Source organism: Manacus vitellinus, unplaced genomic scaffold (genome assembly GCF_001715985.3).
Source record: "Manacus vitellinus isolate BGI_N305 unplaced genomic scaffold, ASM171598v3 scaffold_4_pilon, whole genome shotgun sequence".
Taxonomy (NCBI): domain Eukaryota; kingdom Metazoa; phylum Chordata; class Aves; order Passeriformes; family Pipridae; genus Manacus; species Manacus vitellinus.
The window spans coordinates 22,545,219-22,560,751 of NW_021940604.1; the positions used below are offsets into that span (position 1 = coordinate 22,545,219).

General features: G+C 38.0%; 1 long non-coding RNA gene across 1 annotated transcript; it reads left to right on the forward strand.

Annotated features, from left to right (window-relative positions):
* The first annotated feature begins 4,348 nt into the window (after positions 1-4,348).
* Positions 4,349-7,442, forward strand: LOC115307757. The gene is made up of 3 exons (XR_003916110.1): positions 4,349-4,742; positions 5,838-5,915; positions 6,702-7,442. It is a non-coding gene; the product is annotated as an uncharacterized LOC115307757 (long non-coding RNA).
* Positions 7,443-15,533: the final 8,091 nt, after the last annotated feature.

Consider the following 15,533-nt stretch of genomic DNA (forward strand, 5'->3'; position numbering starts at 1 on the left):
GGTAACCCTAACAGGAAAAAGTTGTCCCTATAGCAGAATGTCAACTTAAAAATTGAAAGTTGGAATCATCTAGATAGATTCAACTTCTGGTAGGTGCTAGCCACCAGAATGCTTTGCTTTTCAAACCTAAAGTTTTTATAGTACAGCTGATGGGTTTTTGTTTGATTGTTTTTTTTGGTGGTGTTTTTTTGTTTTTGTTTTTTTTTTTTTTTCATAGAATAAGATTTCTTCAGATTTCTGGCACTTATAGTCACCCATATGGGAATTCCCTGTCCTGTATTATTCAGCAAGACAAAGGTTCTGATATTATTCAGCAAGCCAAAGACTCTGTGCAGTCCAAAGAAGGGAAATGAGTTCATGAAGCTTGTGTTTCTGCCCCAGCTTAGAGCTTCAAAACCCGAGATCCTTCTAACCCTGTAGCTGAAGTCAGTGAGCATCTAGGCAGAACCTCATCAGGTGCTCAGCCATGAAAAGGGTGTTTCAAGTTTGGCAGTGGGCAATGGTTCCACGCCTATGCTCAAGTAAGCTCACTCTGGATCCAGAGATTAAATATTTCCCTCTGTCTCCTCTCAGGGCTTGCAGAACATGGTGTTCTTGGAGCATGTTTACTGAAGACCTATCAGATGGGCTTTGCACAAAACAAACCAGAGCTACCCCTCCCACTCCTGAGTAATAGCTTAGTGGTTAGAGCATTCCCAAAGAGTGAGGGCTCTAGGTTCAGCACCTTTTCTCCCTGAGGTGATTTGAAGTCGTGCCCCTTACATGCCTAGGCTCCCAAGAGGAAAGAATTGGGCTATCTTTTGCTCTAATTTCTGGGATAGTGAACGCCTTAAGAATTGTATGTAAAGCAGGACTAGCACAACTGGAAGTGCTGACAGTGTTGCCATCATTAAATATCTTAACTTTGTTTAGGGAGGAGAAGGTGAAATCACCTTGAGTTTATTAATGACTTGGGCTTGACCTCTGTCTTAAGTGATCTAACTGCTGAGGTGAGAGCACCAGTCTCTGGGCTTGAGGTTGTGGTCTTGAATAAATGCCATTGCTTTTGGTGGTGGGCAGAAAGCTCTAGCACAGTGGGAGACTGGACTGAAGATGCACTCCTGTCTTCAGTGCTTCCCATTGGCTAACTTAGTTGAGTTCCAACTTGACTTGCAGGTTCTTTTGAGTGCTGGTTAAGGTGCATTACCCTCCTCTATTTTTGCATAACTGTAATAGATAAAACTTTTGTGTTCCTGGGTAATAGACTGAAGTGTGATCTTTGCTAAGAGATTCAGATATTGAGGAAATGTTGTCTTAAGCATCATTGGACTTGTCTGTAAAGTGTAAATGTTGACCTTCTACTAAGATACTTCTTCCTTTAAATACTATTTAGAGACTTCTGTACTAAATAAACTACCTTTGCTATGTTTCTGTGGTGAGAATGCACACAAAACTTCCAGTTTACAAGAATTTGAAAAAGGCAGTTGAAAGTGGAGATGTTTTGTGATTTGTTTCTTGCACATGTTTATAGTACATAGTCTATCCTAATGCATAAAGACAATTATCCTCCCCTCCCCAGTACAGGTAAGCATGTTTTTCTTCAGTGAGGGTCCTTTCTGAAGGCTTGAGAGCTTTCCTCTTCCTAGTAGATCTCCAGACTTCTTCCAATTCATGTCCCCTCACACTTGAGGGCACTGTAGGTTCGTTCTTCCTTTATAGCTGAAAGGTGCTACAAGCTCTTGGTGGAGGTCTGAATCAAAACTGTGTGTCTCTTGGTATTTTTTTGTAAGTTTTCTCTTTATTTATCTTCAGTTTTGGAGAAAAATGTTCTCATCTAGAAGTTGCCATCAAAGGAAAAGAAGAACAGTTCTTTAAAATGTCAGTGATGTTTGTATGGAACTTCTTAGAACAGTTTGGCACCTGGAAAAGAAAAAATTAGTCTCGAGCAGATTTGCAACTTCTTTTCCAGTTTAAGTGCAATGAGATGTGAGTAACCTGCACTACAGCAGCTAAGTGGCTGAAACGGGGTTACAGAACCAGCAGAACAGTCTGAAGGAAGAGCAAAACAGTGTCAACAAGTTTTGTACACTGTTCTGAGTTTAATACAGGGTGAAGCTCAAATTCTTCTTGAAGAGAACTGTGTACTCTTGTTGTTATTTAAATTTTCCCATGTCAGGCTTTTTCACTTGACTGTACTATGCAGGAACTAGATCATTAACATTAAAAGAACCTGAAGTTCTTCCAAGTTTATATTCAGGCCAAATGAAGTAAGCCTCTAGCAAACATGCAACTGGATGACATAATAGCATATATTAAAGGTGCAGAGGCCTTTTTGTTCCCCATCTCCTAATTACATCAAACAATTGGAGATGAAATACATGTCTCTATAGTGATATTGTGCTTCAGCTCTTTAACAGAGCTTCATTCAAACTTAGATCTGTGTGCAGTTGAATCTTGCTCATTGTGGATGGCCATGGGCATCCTGAAATGCCAGAGGTTCTATGAACAGTAGCATGAAAATCTGCAACCTGAAGAGCAAGTGAGTGTTTTTCTGTGACTGAGCTCACAGGGTAGGCTGTAACACTTCCTTTCATACTCAGGCCTTCTGATTTTAGGGTAACATCACATGATTACATGTGAACTAAATTACCATTAACTTTGGAGTAGCTCATCTGTCAAAACTGATTTGTCTGATTTGCTGTGTAACACAGGTCAAGCAGGGAGTGTACTGTCAGTTGCTGTGACTGAAGTGACAAGATTTAACTGACAAGATGGTGGTAAATTGATTGCAGTTGTGGGAGCTTACTCTGGTAACAACTCTTATTAATGTTTACTCTTCCTTCTGTGTTAAAGTATGCCTGCATGCTAAGGCATATATTCCAGCATCTTCAAAACTTTTTCTTAAAAGATTTTGGAAAGGAAGGAAATGTAGCAAATGCCAAACATCCAGTGGTGCTGCAGACAATTATTGGTTTAATCTATTGGCAGTAGATTAAAGAAGGTGGCTCATGATGGCCCCTTCTTTCCCTGTTTTCCCATAAGACTGGGCTAATGTCCCCCCACGTCCCTCAAGTGACATTAATTAGTTATACAATACCTGGGGTGACTGTTTAGTGACCTCCGAGTTGTAAAAGCTTTTATGAACATCAGAAGCCTGGAGTTATAAATATGGAACTTCAAAATGGTGTGAGGTTTTTTGTTTGGTTGGTTGTTGTTTCTGGAATAGATAGCATAGAACTGAAGGCTGGCCCATTGTCAGGTTAGCAGGCTTCCTTTGTGGCGATTCCTTCCCTCTTCTGTGAAGTTTTAATCTTCAAAATATCAAATAGAAAAGCAAGCAAGAAAACCAAAGGCAAACAAAACCCCCATAGCTGTCCTTTTAAGATCATTATCAATGTCCTTGAAAAGATGGACAGGTTCCGTTCAGCCCTTTACTGTATATAATTACACTTAGTGTGTAGAACCAGGAATGAGGCAGTTTAGGCAAAATGGAATCTGGTAAGGATGACAGTACTTGATTTCTCCCTGTTGGAAATCTGGGAATGTCCCCGGCCTAACCAGTGTACATTTATTTATCCCACAGTGGCTTGTTCCATGTGGACCTCTTCTAAGTTAGTGGACCCAGTTGTTTGGGGGAACATAAGCTGAAGGAGAAATCAGATACTTAACTCTGGCATTAGGCTTTCATGGAATGAGGAGAAAGAACATTCAGTGTTAGATTGTTGAGACAACCAAGTAGTGAATCATAACCTTAATGCCTGTTTTGTACCAACTGCCAAATAAAATCATATTATTGGAATGAAGTAGCATATATCCTGCTACGGCACAAGAATACTTGGCAGCTAGCAGCCAATCCTTTCACTAAGCTCTATGGCCAGGGATTGTAAGGGAAGAGCAGAACTTGCAAATATTAGGTTGGCAGAGTCTTGAAAATGAAAGCAACATGAATGGTAAAATTCATTCAGTAAATATCTTTATTCCCAGGCTAATACAGATTTTTAACTGTAATGTTTTTGTGCAAATTCTCTATATTCATGTTAACCAAATGTGCAGGGTATTATTGTTGTAGCTTTTTTTACACTTACTCTACACCATCAAACTCATCGCTGTTTTTCTTATTAATTTCCTTTGAGGTAGACCATCTCTGGTCTCTGTTTTGCAGATTCTGTTTTCTGTCTGAGGTCTCTGGGCATAAATCACATTCATGTGTGATGACTTGATGACTGCCTTAGTTAGTGTAATCTAAACTGAACTCCTTTCAGGTTTTCCCTTCCCTATTCCGTCATCATCTCATTGCTCTTGCTTCTTCCTTTGCCATCGTTGTACTATTTTCCTACAATATCTCATGATGTGCCATGAAATCAACACACTGTTTTTAAATATCTGTTCAGTTCCACTGGTACTTACTCCATGGAGCTGTTGATTTCTGTATTGACTGTACAGACAGGATCTGCCCAACTCTGTGTGCCCGTGAAGCACACGGTGGGACTTCCAGATTGCACACACTCACATCACGCAGGACGCGGGGCTGCAGGAACACATCCCTCTGACGCACGATGGCAGAACAGAAGAAGATACTGCTGAGGCAGGACATGGGGGTGGGGAGGTGAGGAAATAAAGCAAACAATGTTGAACTGCCTGACATCTTAAATGAAAGAAAAAACTGTCAGCCTGTGGGAAGTCACGATTTAGTGTTGCAGCTCCTTGACAGGGTATGACAATTTAGGATCATCTGCATAAATCTAAGATATTGCTGATAGCAGGTAAGTGTAGTAGAATGTTTTTTGTTTGTTTGGGTTTTTTTGTTTTGGTATTTTGACAAAGATTTTTTTAAGATACTTGTGCAGAGGCTTTTTGCACTATTTTTCCAGTCCTTACTGATGAACCAAAAAAAAACCCCCTTGGCAGGATGATGTAACTGTGTATTCTGCTACCATTAGAGTGTTATTCAAAATGTCTCATTTGGGTCTGTCTGAACACAGAAAATTACATTCCCTGTCCCAAAATTCTTCTTGAAGGTGCTAAGATTCTCTAACAACCTTAAAACTTATTTAAATATTAAAATCTTCTCTAAAATGAAAGTTATGAAATCATAAACTGTATAGACAGTTCTCTAATAAAATAATTTTGATTTCTTCCTAAGAGATTAACACTGGGATTGTGGTTATTTTGTTGTTCAGTCATTGTATTTGCAAATTTTTACAATGAATATATAAACTTGTCAGCTTTAAATTCTACTACTAAAAGATACTGTAGTTAACCTTTAAGATCATATCTTAACTTCTGAAGCCTTTGCCAGCTTGGTGTCACATTCACATTCAAGTGTGAAAGGTACTTTATAAATTGGTTGCAAGGAGGGGACAGAAATATAATCTCTCAAGCATGTGGCATGTGAGTGTTCTCTCTGACTTCCCAAGACTCCTTGCTAAGAGTTCTTCCTCTGGCATTTCTCCCCAAGGTGCACCTTCTGCTGCTTCAGTAATATTGAAATGGGTGTAACAGTTTTGGGAATGACCTGGGAGTATAGATGAGTTCTGTTCCTCACCCTGCCACTCTCTGAATTGCTGTGTGATCTCAGATGAGTTATAGCCCCTTCAGTTTGCCTGTCTGTAAAATATATTTAGTTGAAGTGACAATACTTCCAGTTAACTTGTATACACTACTACACTTTAGAAAACTTCTGTAGCGTGACATAATAATGTGATGAAAATTATATATAGATGGAATATGGTGGAAATTAACTCACCTAAGAGATGCTGTAATTTCTTTTGAGACTGTGAAAAGGCAACATACAGTGCTGTTACTTGCCATTTCATTTTATTGCTATTTCATTTCACTTTTCATGTGCTTTAATTCAGAAGTGGCTGAACTTGCTCAAACTTCCAAAGAAACTGAATTGAAGTCGAGGGAGAGAAATAGAGCAGGACGAATAGGAGGTGAGAATAACCATGTGCTTGCATTTTCCTTCCTTAGAAATCCTAAGACATTTCAATTTGGGGGTAGGGTAGATATCAAGATACTGAGCTTTTTTTGCTGGCCATTGAAATGTAGTTAGCTTTGAGGAGCAAGGAAGCTGTTTAGCAGAACACAGCAGTGCTGCACAATATATCAGGATATAAAGAACAATGTAGTGAAAGTATAAGGGAAAGCAGGATTTGGCCAAACTGCAATCTGACCAGTCAAGAATGGTTTGATAACCAAAGAAAAAAAACCCCATTGCTTGTCTCAGTATGTTTACCTGTCTTTTTAGATTAGAAATCAGCAATGGGCTTTATTGTAAAGCATTCCCTTATAATGGTGACCTTTGGAGCCAGGCTGGATAGGCATGCTTTACACTAGCACAACCTCAGCACAATTACGAGATAAATAAGGCTTGTAGGATAGGCCCTTGTATATTTGAAGGGCATAGCCTGATAAACATACTCTGTTTTCATATTACTTCTCCTGCCATCTTACGAGTTGTATTGCAAAGTGGAGCTAGGCAGGAGGAAGGTGGAGAATGACATCATCTTGAAATATGCTATGGCTGCAAAGCTGACCTTCTAAAAGCTGTAAAATCAAGCTATATTATGCTATATCTTTTCTGGAAGGTAGATACAAAGTAATAGTTCTGAGCTTGCAGAAGTTGCAGTGTTCACTTTGAGAATGGGAGGACAAATGTAAGCCATGTTTTCACTTACATAAGTGTTTTCTCTTATGAAATTCATATGTACTTAATGTAGGGTGCCAGGCTGATCACTACAACTGTTTAAAATAGAAAAGCAGATGGAACAAATAGAAAGATTTACCACACAGCTTGATCTCTCCCCCTGAAGCAGCCATTCATCATCAGCACCGCTGAGACAAACTGCGAAACAAGTTTCCCTTTGTGGCTGTGATTGGGCTTGGAGAGGTGGCAGAGCTGCACGACAGCCTCAGGATTGGCTGGGCGAGAACACACCTCTGGAGTCTGTTTATTTCCCAAAAATAAGATAAAATCTCTTATATTTCGCCTGGAGATCTTTTATCTTGCATTTAATATCCAAATAAACTAGAGCAAACACAGTTAACCTCTTTGGAACGGCTGTAGTACTTTAGATGAGTGGAATGAATTCAGGTTTTGGGGGTTTTGTTTGTTGGGTTGTTTTTTTTTCTTTCTTATTTTCTCCTGAGTACAATGAGGCCTGTGTGAGTTGTCTAGATCTGTTTGTATTTTTCTGAGTGGTTATATATGATATTCAAAAGCTTTCTTGTATTTTAACTAGAGCTGAAAGTTGTTTTCTGACTTTATAATGTATTGACTTCAGCTTATAATGAAAGTAGTTTTTCTTTTAAAGCAGTTTTTATGTCTGTTCTGTAAAATATTTACACTTGCAGTACTATCTTTCATTGTTTTTGTAAATATCAAGTTGCTATTTCTGATCATGTTTTAGAGATCTATGGCTTTTTAAAAATTATTTTAATCAATTTAAATAGATGTAGAATTTTCTTGGAAATTTTTTTAAAGTTAGGGACCTAAAATGTTGTGGTGCCCTATGTAAAATAGCTCCAGACCATAACTGAATGAGAGATTTGATCAGATGCAGTGTGTGTTCCAGCTGAGTAAGTATCTGGCATAACTGAATACATCAGAACTCATTAACCTACTTCCTCTCTCTCAAAAAAAAAAAAAATCAAGGTAGAAAATTATATGGAAAATACATACGACTTTTGTTGTGGTTCAGATTGGATGCATACAGAACCAGAACGCTGTGAAAAGCTAGTTTGTGAAGAAGGACCTCATGGTTATTGTCAAGTAACGAGGATTTGGACAAGCACCAAATACAGGAGTATTGGCTCTAGGGGTTATTGCTTTCGGTAGAAGAGGCAAAGAGGCATGAGAATGGAAATGGGTGAGAGGGAAGATTAAAGGCAAGAGAAGCTGACTACCACAAAGCTCTTAACTTGGTTTTGCTTCTGTTATATTTAAATAGGGATAAAGGCAGTAGTTAGTAATTATTGAATTGCCAATCAGCTTTTGAGTAAGCACCTATATTTTTCTTATCTATATAGAATTAACATGTCAAGATTTTTAAAAGACTAACCTTGTTATGTTATTGGTTTAAAAATTGGTGAGAGTTCTTCTTTTGTTAATCGACACTCTACCTCTTAAAATATTTGCTGATACTAAGTTAGTTAGTAAAACTGGAAGCTGGTAGCAGAAAGCTTCAAAAAGTGTGACTGGATAGCAGATGGCATTTCACACTGACAACTGCAAGATGTGTGTGTAAGGGGAGGAAACAAATTCTCATTTTACATACTGTGATGGATGGGCTGTGCTCTGTGTTTACTACTCAGAAAACAGTGAAATTACAATAGAGCTGTCTGTTCAAATTTTCTAATTCTTGCTAGAGAATTAGAATAGTATTGTGCTATTTCCTACTCATATGAAAGAATAAAGAGTTTTCAAGTCATTGTTGGGTGGTAGGTTGTAAGCAAAATGAGATGGCTTTTTTATTTATTTATTTTTAATAAGGCACAGCTAAATTTTGAAACTTTATTTCTGTAGGCTAGTATGGCTGACAGTAGCTTATGCTGGTTTAGACAACTACACAGAAACTGGGACAGGTTTTTGGAAGGGTATTAAATGCACTGCCCATCTCTGGCTCACACTGAGTGGCAGGTTGCTGGAGGCAACCAAGCAGCCCCTTAGCAAGGCAAGTGGGCTGTGAAACTTCCACCTTATGCTGTTTTCTGGGCCTTTGGTTCTGGTTGCTGTTCCTTCTAGCACTAACCAAGGGATGACTGTGCCTTTGTCCCAAACATAGGAGTAGCACTCCCTCAAAAACACAGTGAGCCAAACTGCTGGGAGAAAGTAGAAATGCCAAGGGTCAGAAGTGTAAATGAGGGGACACTGAGTGAAGCACCTTGCTGAAGGAGTCCCAAGGAGGGTTGTTAGTGGCCACATGCTTTTTCTCAGTCCTCTGCTTAACATATATGAAATAAGAAGTGGGGAACACAAAGCAAACTCCAGAGTGGCTGGGGTAGCTGTGACTTCAGCAGAACCATTTTCCCCAGTGTTTTAAGCCTTCATGTGGGGAGGGATATAAATAAAAAGAGGAGGAGCAGTGCCACCAAAATCCCAACATGATTTTTCAAGGAATTGCTAGAAGATTTGGCTTTTGTTCCCATCAACCTCGAAAAACCTGGACCAGGTTTCGTCTTCAGAGGTGAATATATTATTAACATAATATTTTAAAATTCTTGAATGAATTGATAAAGAGGTTAGTTTTAGTAAATCTGTTTCAATAATAGTGGAGATGGGTATCCAGAGACATTGATAGAACAGAGCTTAATGTTGGTGTGCTGGTCATTTTAGTCAGAGAGGCTCACATTTTACTAAACAGTGTAATATCTCTCTTTTTAACAACTACACTTTGTCATTTTTTCTTTTCAATTTGTAGAGCAGTCCTGGATTTTTGTCAGATCACCAGTTATTTCCAGTACTTTAAAGATGCCCAAGGCTTTGTATCGTAAAAGGAGTCCTTAGATTGCAAATGGCTCAAACCCCAAGACTGTGATTGAAAAAATTAAACATAGGAAGGACTTTGGAAGCAGAGAGTTATAAATTTTGCAGGTGAGTGTTTCTAGATTATGAATTAAATACCCATGGGGAAACAAGTATATTCTAGAACGCTTCCACATGTTTTTTTCCCCTGAGAGTGTAAAAAAAAAAGAGCACATCAAGCTTGATGCTTATAATCTAAAAAATAAATCAAACATTATACAAGAAGAAAATATCACACATACAGTCCTCTTCCTGGGGGAAGGGTTAGAGAGGAATGCAAGCTACTAGTAGCTAAATTTCATGATACTTGCATACTGCTGTAAGGCACTGATGTGCTGGTAATGGCAAAAGAGGATACTACACAAAGCAGAACTGAAAGTCTGTGTATAAGTGGTTTAGCACCATTGTATGAGTCAGGCCAGTCTGGTATTAACTGTTGGTATGAGATTCATAGTTCCATTTGCTCATGCACCATTCAAATAAAAATAAAAAATTCCCCAAAAATTTCACATTTTGGCCATGTGCATTAGGAAACCAGGAATTACTTAAATTTGTTTTACTGTTGTCTAAAATAATTCTTTTAGGTCTTATATTTTAATGTAGATCAGTATGATAAAATGGTAGAATGGTTTGGTTTTGAAGCTGCTGAGTCTGCTCTTGGGAAAGGTCTGTTCCTCAATCTGATCCATTAGGTCATTCTTGGCTCCCACCAACTCACAAAACAGTGAGACTTAAATAAATAAGTTGTAAGTTTTGTTTATTACCTTCTGGGTCTTCAGCTTGTAGAATTCATGTACTACAGATTTGTTTTGTTGTTCATTTAAGATTCTTACATTTACAGGCGGTACATATATGACTAAAATGTGTCATGAGTTGAGAACTTGGGGTACTGGTAGCATCTCAGAACATTTACTTTATTAAATACAGTGGAAATGGCCTAGTGGGTAACACTGCACACAGGCAATAAATGCTTAACAATCGTTATAGTAGGAATGTGTTTGTGTTGCTTCAAAATGACCTTCTCCCTAGTGTGCTTTAAAACAAATATAGGTCTCTCTCTCTCTCTCTCCATCTCTCTCTCTCTCTCCATCTCTCTCTCTCTCTCCATCTCTCTCTCTCTCTCTCTGTGTGTGTATAATATATATATATATATATATATATGGGGAGTGGATTGGCTCAGTTGGTTAGAGCATGGTGCTAATAAAGTCAAAATCATCCCCATACCGGCCATTAACTTAAGAATTGGACTCAGTGATCTTTGTGGGTCCCTTCCAACTCAGAATATTCTATGGGAAAAAAAAAAATATATATAGGAGCCCTTACTCTTGACTTGTCTTTGCTTTTGTCGTATTACTTTTTCATTATCTTAATTTTAATCTTGGAAAAACTAGAATGGATGTGTTTCTGAGAATAAAACAAAAGAAATTTCTCTGAAAGCCAAGGACATGAGCCTTTGCTAGTTGTGTTTCTTCTTCTCACCTCAGTTTAGTGAAGGGGAAAAGATGGAGTGATAGAAAAGATGGAAGGCATCCTTGTTCAGGAAAGCACCAATCTATTGTCTCATGAAACTGAGAAGAAAATTGCAGCAATTGAGATGGTAAATTAATTCAACAATAAGAACAGCAGATGGGGAAGGGCAAGTACAGATGTTTGGATAGGAAAATGGAAAGTGGATTGGTTGGGTAGCTCAGAGAAGAACTGATTAATTCCTTGTGTTGAGAGGATGCAGTGTTTACAAATAATAAAGATAAATTTAAGAGGAAGAAAGTTCAAAGTCCTCTTGTGTGTAAGTTTCTTCTTTTAAATCTTCAAGGAAAAGGTGAAGCTTTTTAAAAAAGTTCAGATTTATTTTAGATAATAGAAGCCAAAATTTTATCCTTAAATGATGGAAATGTTTAGCTTCCACCATGCTCACTTGTCCAAACCTTTTATCATGCAGCCCAGGGAATAGGCAAAGCACAAACACTTAATGAATTCTAAAATTTAATTACACGTTTCCTGGAAGAAGTAGGAACATATCTGTTGTGTCAGCAAAGAAAAAATTGAGTCTGTAGTGACTTCAAATTTATTGTGCACTTAGTATCAATTTCAAAGCTCAACCAAAGTAACCAGCTTCACCAGCTGGTGCTAATTGTTTCTTACAATGGAGAGTCTTAATCTAGAAATAAAGGTGGAAACCATGTAAGAGTTAACTTCTTCAGACTAGTTTTTGGGACAGCATGTACACACCTGTGAGAAGGTGAGACCTGACAGAAGAAATCCGGAGTTTTAATTGCATGATGCAGAATGTTTGTACATGTGTGCATATATATGTGTTTGTGTGTATATAAAACTGTTGGTAAACTCTGGTGTTAGACGTAATTTGTTCAAATTACTGTAACAGAGTAACTGGGGGGAAATGGAGAGGGGGCAGTAATTCCTCAGTACATTGGCAGTCTGTATGATTCTGTGACTAAACAGGCATTAACAGTGCTTGCTTTAGTAGGAGAATATACAGTGCTGGAACCCTGTCTTGGTGGCTATTAGAATTATATTCCTTTTACTGTGGGGCACTGTGCTCTCTGTGATATCCTCTTTATCTTGTGTTTCTTGTGAAAATAAATCATAAGCCTGCTGTGATAAATGGCTGAGCAGGAAACACCTTGGTACCCTCAGTGCCTTAAAAAAAGACGTGAAAGAAATTTTTGCCAAAAGGAAGCTGATAAATAATTGTCTTCTACACAGAGGGATTGGACTGAGTTATACCATGCTGCTTCAAGTGGAAACTAAGGCAGAAATATGTAAACAGTTTGTTCAGTCACTGTAAAAGCTCCAGATACTGTAGCTTAAACCCCCTCTTCTCTGTCTTTACTTCTGCAGACAGGTGGCTGTAATCTCTCTATTGAAAAACTAAGGAAAAGAATGAAATCCTGCAAAGTAAATGTACTTAAGAGTAAAAAAGGACTTGAAACAAAAAAATAGGTTGCAAGCGACTAATTTAATGTTTAAGGCCACTAAATCAGAGTTGGAGCAAACACTGAATATGGTTTGATTTGGGAGGAATAAGTGCATGATTCAGTAATTTGGGTTGTTTGATCAGTTTATAGATCAACTAGATTATGGAAATCACCCTGCATCGAGATAAGTTTTGCTATTTCTGCACATTCTAGGGCTTTTCTTTTTTCTGTCTCATAATGCTACACCTCAGAAATGTTTGTCAGTCTAAAATTGCCACAACGTAAATTCTTCTCCATTTTATCCACAGCTATAAACTGTAACACTAGAAGTACTTTTGTCTTGTCATTAGTATGTATTTATTTGGGAGTTTTATAGCTATACCCATACTTCTTTCTGAATTAGTATTACTTTATATCATGAGGCAATACCATGTGCAAAACCTGCATAGATATGCCCTAACTTCTTCTTGAAAGGATTGTTATGACCTTTGAGACAGTCTTATCAATTTTTTTTTGCAGCAGATCTTTGGATATTTGACAGGAGCACTTGAACTACACAAGAGGTGTTTTCTTTTTTCTCATGACTACCACTCAGATTTGTCAAGACTATAAATATGAAAAAGAAGGATTTCCCTTTGTGCAGTTACATGCCTCTGAAAACTTTGCAGCAGTTGCAGGCATTGCCCGAGAGTTTGAGGGAGCTATCAGATCAGTTGTGAGTGGAGGTGTAAGGGTAAAACTGGGCTCTGTCCTCAGTTCCCCAGTCTAGTCTTGTACACAGGGTAGATTTTAATTTTCCTTGGAGCTGCAATGGGGGGAAAACATTACAGTGGAACACGGGTATAAATGTTGCTGTTCACTAGAATTTCTGGACTCTTAACAGTCTGTGATGTGTAAAAAAACTTCCTCTTGTGAGTAAAGTTATGCCTGTACCTCAGGGCACCAACAGCAGTGTTGTGTCAGTGCCAAAGTTTGCAGGCTTGAAGCTTAGTGGGAGTTTATGCAGGTGCTGTTTGTGTTCAAAATCATTCAGACAACCTAAATTCTCACACCTTGAGTGCTGATATTCTCTTCACTTACATAGGACATGCAATCCTCACCATAGTCACAGTCCGATTAAATTCTGGAAATATAAACTCAAAATTTAGTCAAGGGCAAATTTAGCACTTTCGCATGTCCAACTTACATCTTCCAAACTTTCTGATGTAGGATATTCTACAAATCAGGGACTACCAAGAGTTGAAAAAGGGAAGTTCCTGTGTTTGCACACATTGTCTCAGATCTCTGGTGGAGCTCTGTTTCATTGTTGTAGTCTATTTATGCTTTCCTGCAAGTTCTGGAAATGCTGAAACTGCAGAAAACCAGAGTGTGGTTCTCAGCAACTGTACAGCAAGTTCTGTTTTAATCACTTTCATCAACTTTATCCTACAGTGACAGCTGTGTACTGTATCTCTTCATCATGGGGGGGAGGGAAATTTAAGTTGTAGTTCAGCCCTATTCTAATGTCTGATTTACATATGGAAATCATAACAATAAATATGTTAAACCTTTCCTAGGATTGTCAGAGCATTATCAATCAATAAATGGTAGACTGAATAGTTTTGCACCAGCAATTAAAATACAAGCCTATCGGTACTGCTTCTTTGCCCACGGATTCAGAAATAAGAAAAGAAGATAGGATATGTTAGTTTGCTTCCCAGAATAACAGCATCACAACATGAATTTGATGATAAGTAGAAAATTCAGACCTGCTCTGGATTCTGGATAACTGAGTATTTAATCTCCTAGGAATTTTCTGTTGGCTTGTTGAGGTAGTTTGACTAGGAAGCAGTTATGCACAGTTGGTATTGATACAGATGCTACAGTAAAAAATAAACCTATACCCTATCTGTTTTGCCAAGTTTAGAGTTGTTTTTCCTAGGTAGGTGTGCATGTTCTTAGCTTTCATGTGAAAATTAAGTTTTGACTGAAGCAGACAACTCCTGGTTGGCTTATTCAGCTGAAAAATACTTTCCTGTAATATGGAAGTATCAGTAAGGAGGTGTTGCTGTTAACGTGACCCTTGGGTATTAAATTAGGAAAAATTTTAAATTTCACTTTCAGCTTAAAAACAAACGAAAATGTTTACAATGTTTAATTGGAGATAATAAATATGAACTAATGTTAAATATCAACATTAAATGCAATTCTCCAAAGTACTTCAGAAAGTGATGCTTCTATTCCAGTGTCGTGGGCTGTACTGTCATTCAGGCTCTGCTTTGGTGATACTGCGTTGTTCTTCTGCATAGGAAGTACTGTTTATAAGACATCTGAAGTTCAATTCAAGTCTTATGAACATTTAAAATCAGGGGTTTAGAGGTTTTGATAATCTTAATAGTTTTTAGAAGATCATAATATTAATTTGCCCGATGTTTAAGTGTCTGTAAAGTACCAAACATTGCAAAGAGGAGCAGAACCCACCTTACAATTCTGAAAATAGAATCCCCCATCTCCCAAACAAACACTTTGTCTCAGTGCGCTTTGTGGAGTGTTTTATCTCTCAGAATGTTTTGTTAGATGGCTCAGCTCCAGAAGAGCTTTAACACAATCAGCCTGTTCTCCTCTTGTATGCCTTGCTGATGACATTTTCCTGCTCTTCATTATTCAGGTCTGTAATAAGTGCTATGTTATAATTGCTTCTTCTTCCCTGCACATCGCTGATATATATATATTTCTTCACATATCTAAATTCTTCCATATCCTGTTGTTTCCATATCATATGGAACAAGGTTTTGTCATTGTGTCCCAGGAACTCAAAATTTAATTCAGGCTCAGGATTGAGCTGCTCTGGGACTATTTTTTAAAAGGCAGCTTTCCATATCACCTTCTGTTTCTCTGTGGGTGCCTGAACATACAGCACACATGGTTGATATGTGGTATATCTACCATATATATAATCTAAATCCTACTTTGTTTGGTTTATTTTTTTTTCCCTGAGAATAATGTAAGAAAACCCTACACTCAACTGGTATTATGAAATCACATTTTCACTCTGAGGAAATTCAGGATCTCTTGTTATTTTCCCACACATGGCATGACTTAGGCCCAAGTCA